Source organism: Pongo abelii, chromosome 20, assembly GCF_028885655.2.
Source record: "Pongo abelii isolate AG06213 chromosome 20, NHGRI_mPonAbe1-v2.0_pri, whole genome shotgun sequence".
NCBI classification, from domain to species: Eukaryota; Metazoa; Chordata; class Mammalia; order Primates; family Hominidae; genus Pongo; species Pongo abelii.
This window is the reverse complement of record NC_072005.2, coordinates 9150799-9160710: the sequence shown is the minus strand read 5'-3', so window position 1 is coordinate 9160710 and position 9912 is coordinate 9150799. Positions and strand designations below refer to the sequence as shown.

The 9912-nt window shown below is 43.8% G+C and overlaps 1 long non-coding RNA gene across 2 annotated transcripts; it reads right to left on the bottom strand.

The window, feature by feature from the left end:
* Nucleotides 1-1284: 1284 nt before the first annotated feature.
* LOC129051863 (uncharacterized) lies at nucleotides 1285-7635 on the bottom strand. Of its 2 annotated transcripts, none has more exons than XR_008516371.2 (3): nucleotides 7559-7635; nucleotides 5760-5903; nucleotides 1285-4688 (listed from the first exon to the last, which is right to left on the bottom strand). It is a non-coding gene; the product is annotated as an uncharacterized LOC129051863 (long non-coding RNA). The 2 variants fall into 2 exon arrangements; XR_008516372.2 differs by having other exon boundaries at nucleotides 1285-4735; nucleotides 7559-7620.
* Nucleotides 7636-9912: the final 2277 nt, after the last annotated feature.

Sequence of the window (9912 nt, the reverse complement as noted above, 5' to 3'; positions counted from 1 at the left end):
AGGGCGTAAAATCACTATCACCTGTGTGGTGTTCATCCTACGTATCAGCTATTTTGTATTTTTTGACCCACATCTCCCCATTTCCTTCCCCAACTGTCTCATTCTTTATTTCTGTGTATTTGAGCTGTCTCTCTTGATTAAAAAAGTTCGTCATGTAAGTGACGTCATGCAATATTTTTCTTTTTGTGTCTGGCTTATTTCACTTAGCATGATGTCCTCCAGGTCCACCCATCTTGTGATAAATGTCAGGATCTCCTTCTATTTCAAGGCTGAATGATATTCCGTTATATATATGTTTTATACAATGGAATATATATTTATTATATTATAATTATGTATTATATGTATTATTAATGTATATTATATAATACATGCTAAAATAATATATGTATGTATGTTATATATTATGGAATATATATTATATATAATATATATTATGGAATATATATTATATATAATATATATTATGGAATATATATTATATATAATATATATTATGGAATATATATTATATATATTATATATTATTTTAGCAGGAGTCGTCTGCATATACAAAATTCCAGAATCAGACTGGGTACAGTGGCTCACACCTGTAATCTCAACACTCTAGGAAACCAAGGCTTCCCATGTAACCAGTTGGGGCAGAATTATATAGACAGGAGAGACAGATGGTTAGTATTATCCAGGGCAGGTATTATAAAAGACAGAGAGAAGGAAATTTGAGGTTTTGGAAAATATATTATTGAGGGGATGGACCATGGTGCATATATATATATACACATATAAAATGTATGTATGGAATATATATAGGATATAAAATATTCATATATAATATATAATATATATTCCATATTACATAATGTAATATATATTTCATAATACATAATATATACACCATAATATATAGCATATATACATATAATACATATATAATATATATGTATTTCATATAGTATATGATATACATATATTACATGTTACATGATATATAATATATGACATATAATGGGAATATCTATTAAGTAATAGGTATATATTTATATACAACATATTATATTAATATAAATATTGTATTAATTAATATTTAATATATGAAATATATAATATCAATATTATATGATATTAATGTTGACATCATATATAAATATAAAATAGATAGAATATTATTCAGACTACATAGCTGCTATTTTGTATTTTGTATTCATGTGAGCGTCAATGGACATTCAGGTTGTTTCCGTACCTTGGATATTGTAAATAATGCTACAATGAAAATGAGAATGCAGATATCGTTATGAGGTGATTATTTCATCTCTTTTAGGCATATACTCTAAAGAGGAATTGCTGGGTCATATGGTAGTTCTGTTGCAGATTTCTTTAAGAGCCTGAATATTGTTTTCCACAAAGGTTGTACCAATCGACATTCCCACCAACAATGTACTAGGGTTCACTTTCCTCCATGCCCTCGCCAACATTCATCTCTTTTTTTTTTTTTGAGATGGAGTTTCGCTGTTGTTGCCCAGGCTGGAATGCAATGGTGGGATCTCAGCTCTCAGCTCACCGCAACCTCCGCCTCCTGGGATCAAGTGATTCTCCTGCCTCAGCTTCCCGAGTAGCTGGGCTTACAGGCATGCACCACCATGCCCAACTAATTTTGTCTTTTTAGTAGAGACGGGTTTTCTCCATGTTGGTCAGGCTGGTCTCGAACTCCCGACCTCAGGTGATCTGCCCGCCACGGCTTCCCAAAGTGCTGGGATTACAGGCTTGAGCCACCGCGCCAGGCCTCGCCTATCTTTTTGATAATAGTTCTCCTTAAGGATGTGAGGTGATATCTCATAGTGGTTTTAATTTGCATTTCCCTGATGATTAGTGATGTAGAGCACCTTTTCATATACCTGTTGGCCTTTTTTATGCCTTCTTTGGAAAAACGTCTGTCCAGACCCTTTGCCCATTTTAAAATCAGGTTATTTGTTTTTCTGCTATTGATTTATAAGAGTGCTTTATAAATTTTGGATATTAACCCCTTATCAGATATGTGGTTTGCAAATATTTTTTCCCAGTCCGTGGATCGCCGATTCATTCTGTTGTTTCCTTTGCTATGCAGAAGCTTTTTAGTTTGATGTAATCCCATTTATTTACTAATTTTTGCTTTTGTAGTCTGATCTTTTGGTGTAATATCTATATATATATATATTTGGTCTTTTATCCATTTTGAGTTGATTTTTGTGTATGGTGTAAGATAAGAGTCAAATTTCATTCTTTTGCATGTGGAAATCCAGTTTTCCCAGCAGCATTTACGGAAGAGGCTATCCTTTTCCCATTTTGTCCTCTTGGTGCCCTTGTTGAAAATTAGTTCATCATATACGTTTGGATTTATTCCCAGGCTCTCTGTTCTGTTCCTTTAGTCTATGTTTCTGTTTTTATGCCAGTATCATGCCTTTTTTTTTTTTTTTTTCTTGAGACAAATTCTTGCTCTGTCACCCAGGCTGCAGTGCACGGCTCACTGCAGCCTCGATCTCCCGGGCTCAAGTGATCCTCCTGCCTCAGCCCCCCCTAGTAGCTGGGACTACAGGTGCATGCCACCGCGCCCGGCTAATTTTTGTATTTTTCATAGAGACAGGGTTTCACTATGTTGCCCAGGCTGGTCTTGAACTCCTGGGCTCAAACAATCCACCTGCCTCATCCTCCCAAATTGCTGGGATTGCAAGCGTGAGCCACCACGCTGGGTCCCTTTTTTTTTTTTTTTTTTTTTTTGAGACCGAGTTTCACTTTTGTTGCCCAGGCTGGAGTGCAATGGTGCGATCTCGGCTCACTGCAACCTCCGCCTCCTGGGTTCAAGCAATTCTCCTGCCTCAGCCTCCCGAGTAGCTGGGATTACAGGCATGAAGCCTGTAGCCATCATGCCTGGCTAATTTTGTATTTTTAGTAGAGACAGGATTTCACCATATTGGTCAGGCTGGTCTCGAACTCCTGACCTCAAGTGATCCACCCACCTCGGCCTCCCAAAGTGTTGGGATTACAGGTGTGAGCCACGGCGCCCGGCACGTTTTGATTCTTAACAGGGACAATTATGCCACCTATGGAGACGCTTTTGGTTTTACCACTACCCGGGATACTACTGACATCTAGTGGTTAGAGTATAGAATGCCCTACTCCCTCTAACAGAAATATCAGGTCCTGAATGTCAGTCGTGCCAATGATGAGAAACCCTTGCATAGAAAAGTAGGAGATGGCCGAGCGCGGTGGCTCACGCCTGTAATCCCAGCACTTCGGCCGAGGCGGGTGGACCACGAGGTCAGGAGTTCGAGATCAGCCTGGCTCACACCTGTAATCCCAGAACATTGGAAGGCCAAGGTGGGCGGATCACCTGAGGTCAGGAGTTCAAGACCAGCCTGACCAACATGGAGAAACCCCGTCTCTACTAAAAATACAAAATTAGCTGGGCATGGTGGCATATGCCTGGAATCCCAGCTACTTGGGAGGCTGAAGCAGGAGAACTGCTTGAACCTGGGAGGCAGAGGTTTCAGTGAGCCGAGATCTTGCCATTGCACTCCAGCCTGGGCAACAAGAGCAAAACTCCGCCTCGAAATAAATAAATAGAATACAAAAATTAGCTGGGCATGGTGGCGGGTGCCTGTAATCCCAACTACTCAGGAGGCTGAAGCAGGAGAATTGCTTGAACCTGGGAAGTGGAGGTTGCAGTGAGCCAAGATCACACCATTGCACTCCAGCCTGGGCTGCCGAGCAAGATTCCATCTCAAAATAAATAAAAATAAATAAATAAATAGCAACATGGGGAGGTCTCTATACATTAGGAGAGGAGATGCAGTAAGGCCGAAAGGGTGAAGAAGTTGGGGCCAGGTGCAGTGGCTCATGCCTGTAGTCCCAGCACTTTGGGAGGCCAAGGTGGGTGGATCACTTGAAGTCAGGAGTTTGAGACCAGCCTGGCCAACATGGTGAAACCTCATCTCTACTACAAATATAAAAATTCGCCAGGTGTCATGTGTGCCTGTAATCCCAGCTACTCTACTGTGGAGGCAGGAGAATCGCTTGAACCTGGGAGGCAGAGGTTGCAGTGAGCTGAGATCGCGCCACTGCACTCCAGCCAGGGCACAGAGCAAGACTTGGTTTGGGAGAAAAAAAAAAAAAGCAATTTCTGACTCAGAGAAATCTGGGATTCTGTCTAAGGAGGATTCCACCAGCTCCCTTGAGGTCAGATCCTAGGATCCAAGAATGACATACCCTCCGGGTAAGAGGAAATGTGGTAGGAAGAGAATGACATACAGCTTGTCCCTTGGGGTCAGGAAGTCAACCATCCAGGAATTCCCCCTTTGTGCTCACGTCTGATCTGTGCTCATTAAGGATTTGAGCTGCCTTAGGGGAAGAAGCGACAGTACTGTACACATTTAGCTAATGAGCAGCTTTGAAAATTGAGCTCCTAGGGGCCTCAGAGACTGCAAATAATCTACCGGTGACCACTCCACTCGACAGCCCCGCTCATGTCAGGAAACATCACACCTGAATCTCATTCCAGAGATGATCCCTCTTGCCCAAGAGTGCGTTGCCTTACTTGGTTCATCTGCTCTTCTTGGGGACAGATCTTCCATCTTCATCTTTCAATTCTCCAAGAAAAAAAATGGAGAATTCCTCACTGTTGTCTTCAAGGTAATCTGAAGTGCTCCCAATAAATGCTGTGAGAAAGTGAACAAGTTTTCTATTTTTTTTTCTCCGAACCTATCTGGAGGAGGACAACCATAAGGTAAGAGACAATTCAGCGGAATTGTTATAAGTGAGATTACAAACTAATCGGTGACCCTTTTCTTGATATATTTACTTCCCCTGTTTTCTTATAATTTATAACCAGATTTCATTATTTTCAGCTCTCATTCTGTCTTCTAAATCCCAGGGACTCTTTCCCCACCTAAGTATGAATTAGTCCCTTCAAAAAAGAATCTGGCCAAGTGCGGTGGCTCACGCATGTAGTCCCAGCACTTTGGGAACCAAGGCAGGTGAATCACCTGAGGTCAGGAGTTCGAGACCAGCCTGGCCAACATGGTGAAACCCTGTCTCTACTAAAAATACAAAAACTTAGCCAGGCATGGTGGCATGCGCCTATAATCCCAGCTACTCAGGAGGTTGAGGCAGGAGAATCGCTTGAACCCAGGAGGCAGAAGTTGCAGTGAGCTGAGATGGCACCACTGCACTCCAGCCTGGTGACAGAGCAAGATGCCGTCTCATAAAACAAACAAATAAACAAAAGGAATCTACTGTTCTCTGGTTTTCCACATTCTTTTTTTTTTTTTTTTTTTTTTGAGAAGGAGTCTCCTCCCTCTGTCACCAGGCTGGAGTGCAGTGGCTCGATCTCAGCTCACTGCAACCTCCGCCTCCTGGGTTTCAGCTATTCTCCTGCCTCAGCCTTCTGAGTAGCTGGGATTACAGGCGCCCACCACCATGCCTGGCTAACTTTTATATTTTTAGTAGAGATGGGGTTTCACCAAGTTGGCCAGGATGGTCTTGATCTCTTGACCTCGTGATCCGCCCGCCTCAGCCTCCCAAAGTTCTGGGATTACAGGCGTGAGCCACCACGACCGGCCCCACTGTTTTCCTCATTCTTTTGGCTGCAGACGGGGCTTTGATGAGATGAGTCTGGCTTTTCAATCTTCACCATGTCTGGTGCCAGATTTCACCCTTAAATAACTTGACTCTTGTCCCCATCTCTTGACTGTGAGAGACTCCAGAAGAGGAAGTTGAGACCCACTCACCTACATTTCCAGTCTTTCGGTTTCTCTTTTAAAACCCCAAAACAGGCCAGATGTGGTGGTTCATGCCTGTAATCCTGGCACTTTGGGCTTACAGGCATGGGCAACATAGCAACATAGCCTGGGCAACATAGCAAGGGCTCATCTCTGCAAAAAAAAAAAATTTAATTTTAAAAATAGATTTAAAATACTAAATATAATAACAATAAAGTATAACGCTTATACATGAAGTCCTCTTGATTTGTTTTTATTCCTCTCCTTCCCTTCCCGGGGACCACCACTCTCTGAAATTGGTGGGCATTCACTATGCTTAGTTTAACACTATTATTACGTGTAATAATAGTGCCATAATTTGTGTATCTATCCCCATACTGATGTTTGTTTAGCTTCTTTCTTTCTTATTTTATTTTGAGACAGGATCTCACTCTGTCACCCAGACTGGAGTGCAGTGGCTTAATCACGGCTCACCACAACCTCGACCACCCGAGCTCAGGTGATCCTCCTACCTCAGCCTCCTGAGTAGCTAGGACTATAGGTGCATGCCACCATGCCTGGCTAGTTTTTGTATTTTTTGTAGAGATGGGGTTTCACCATGTTGCCCAGGCTGGTCTCTAACTCCTGGGCTGAAGTGATCCACCTGCCTCTACCTTCCAAAATGCTAGGATTACAGGCGCGAGCCACTGCGCCTGGCTTCTTCTTTTTTCTTTTTCTTTTCTCTGAGACAGCATCTTGCTCTGTCACCCAGGCTAGATAGAGTACAGACACACAACCCAGGCTGTTCTCAAACTCCTGGGCTCAAGCGATCTTCCCACCTCGGCCTTCCAAAGTGCTGGGATTACAGGCTTCAGCCACTGTGTCCAGCCCAGTTCTTTCTTTTCTGTACCTCAATACACTAGGAGAACTCTCAGTGGGATTTTGAGCACATGCCTTCTTTGCTCAGCCCTGAGACATTATTCTTTTTTTTTTTTTTTGAGATGGAGTCTCACTCTATCACCCAAGCTGGAGTGAAGTGGCGCGATCTCAGCTCACTGCAACCTACACCTCCCAGGTTCAAGCAATCCTCTTGCCTCAGTCTCCCAAGTAACTGGGATTACAGGCATGCATCACCACACCTGGCTAATTTTTGAATTTTTTTACTAGAGATGGGGTTTCCCCATGTCAGCCAGGCTGGTCTCAAACTCCGGACCTCAGGTCATCCACCCACCTCGGCCTCCCAAAGTGCTGGGATTACAGGTGTGAGCCACCACACCCGGCCTGACATTATTCTTGGGATATCTTCCCTGCTTCTTCCTTTTGCACCCCATCTCACCCCCCATGTCCCTGAGACATCAAGCATTGTCCACAGCTGGAAACAAAAATGATAGGAAAGATCATTGCAGGCCAGGCATGGTGGCTCATGCCTGTAATCCCAGAACTTTGGGAGGCCAAGGTGGGCAGATCACCTGGGGTCAGGAGTTTGAGACCAGCCTGGTCAACATGGTGAAATCACATCTCTACCAAAAATACAAAAAGAAGCTGGGCATGGTGGTGCACACCCATAATCCCAGCTACTCAGGAGGCTGAGGCAGGAGAATGGCTTGAATCCAGGAGGCAGAGGTTGCAGTGAGCCGAGATCATGCCACTGAACTCCAGCCTGAGCCACAGAGCGAGACTCCATCTCAAAAAATAAATAAATAAATAAATAAATAAATAAATAAATAAATAAATGGTTATTGCAGGACCCCTGAGCACTGTGCTAGGATACACCTATCCTAACATCTATTCATTTTTCATCCCTGTAACACCCCTGCACATTTTTATACCAGTTCCCATTGGAGAAGTGAGAAACTTGAGTCTGCTCAGAGAGGTTCAGGGACCTTCTCATGTCACAGATCCATGTCACAATTGAGGCATTCATGACGGAACTGACAACTGTCTGAGTCCAAGTTTTATGCACCAATGGTTGAAGCTTTTATAAGCATTTGTCTTTCTCCAGTAAAAGCCAACTCCTGGTTGGGGGCCTGAATTTTGTTTTTGTTTGTGTATTTGGTTTTTTGTTTGTTTGTTTGTTTGTTTGAGATGGAGTCTCGCTCTGTTGCCCAGGCTGGAGTGCAGTGGTGCAATCTCGGCTCACTGCAAGCTCCGCCTCCCAGGTTCACGCCGTTCTCCTGCCTCAGCCTCCCGAGTAGCTGGGACTACAGGCACCCGTGACCACGCCCGGCTAATTTTTTGTATTTTTAGTAGAGATGGGGTTTCACCATGTTAGCCAGATGGTTTTGATCTCCTGACCTCGTGAACCTCCTGCCTCAGCCTCCCAAAGTGCTGGGATTACAGGCTTGAGCCACCGCACCCATCTTGTTTGTGTATTTGTTTTAAGAGGCAGAGTCTTGCTCTGTTGCCCAGGCTGGCATGCAGTGACCCTATGAAAGCTCACTGCAGCCTCCAACTCCTGGGTTCAAGTGATCCTCCCAACTCAGCCTCCCAAGTTGCTGGGACTACAGACACGTACCACTGTGCCTGGCTAATTTTTAATTTAATTTAATTTTTAAAAAATGTTTAGTATAGATGGGTCTTGCTACTTTGTTCAGGCTGGTCTCAAACTCCTGGCCTCAAGCGACCCTTCTGCCTTAGCCTCCCAAAGTGCTGGGATTATAGGTGTGGGTCACTGTGTCTGGCCAGGAACTCAATTTGTGAAGCAAAGGGCTGAGATGGGCTCACCGCACCATTCAACTGTTCACATGCTGTGATTCTATAATGTTTGCCCCAACTCCTGAGTCATCATACAGAATTTCCTTAAGTTATGGGTTTATGAGAACAGCACGCTGATATTTTGACGTTGCCGGCATACATCAATTCTTTACTTCCTGCTTTGGGGGCCCCAGGATCAATTTCTCAAGAATGTGGATAAGCCAGAAGGAATAGGAAAGGTTTGGCACTGACTCACACAGGACTTCTCCAGGAATCAGTGCCAAGGCTCAGGGGTTGCCTGAACCAGGGGCTGTACCAGTAATAATAGGAAGGGTGGGTGCAGTGGCTCAAACCTGTAATCTCAGCACTTTAGGAGGCTGAGGCGGGTGGATCACTTAAAGTCAGGAGTTCAAGACCAGCCTGGCCAACATGGTGAAACCCTGTCTCTGTTAAAAGTATAAAAATTAGCCAGGTGTGTTGGCACACACCTGTAGTTCCAGCTACTTGGGAGGCTGAGGCAGGAGGATCGCTCAAACCCGGGAGGAAGAGGTTGCAGTGAGCTGAGATCACACCACTGCACTCCAGCCTGGGTAGCAGAGTGAGACTCCATCTCAAAAAGGAAGAAAAGAAAAAAATAATGGAAAGAGGGTCTGATGCATGGCTTACTGTTAAAATTTTCTTTATTAACATTATCTGTGATACAAATTAAAGACAGATGAAGGCAAATAAAAATAGTGGGAGGGGCTTATGCTGCTAGATAAAGAGAGCTTAATTTTTATTTTCACAAACTGTAATGAGAAAGGCAAATTGGTGGGTGAGAAAGACACTGATAGGGTACCTAGAAAGGAAGTAAAGAACAGGCTGGGCATGGGGGTTCATGCCTGTCATCCCAGCTATTTGGGAGGCTGAGAGAGGAGGATTGCTTGAGCCCAGGGGGATGAGGCTATAGTGAGCTATGATCATGCCACTGCACTCCAGCATGGATGACAAAGAGAGAGACCCTGCAAAGAAGAAAGAAGGAAAGCAAGGAGGGAAGGAAGGGAGGAAGGAAGGAAGGAAGGAAGGAAAGAGAGAGACAGAGAGAAAGGAAGGAAGGAAGGAAAAGAGAGAGAGAAAGAAAGGGGGGGAAGGAGGGAAGGAAGGAAGGAGAAAAAGAGGAGGGAGAGAGGGAGGAAAGGAGGGAGGGAGAGAGAAAGAAAGAGAAAGAAAGGAAAAGAAGAAAGAAAGAAAGAAAAAGGAGAAAGAAAGAGAAAAGAAAGAAAGAGAAAGAGAAAAAGAAAGAGGAGGGAGAGAGGGAGGGAGAGAAAGAGAGGGAGGGAAAGAAAAAAAGAAAGAAGAAAGAAAGAAAGAAAGAAAGAGAAAGAAAGAAAAATAGAAAGAGGGAGGGAGGGAGAGAGAGAAAGAAAGAGAGAGCGAGAGGGAGGGAGAGAGAGAGAGAGAAAGAAAGAAAGAACAAAAGAAAGAAAGAGAGAGGGAGGGAGGGAGAGAG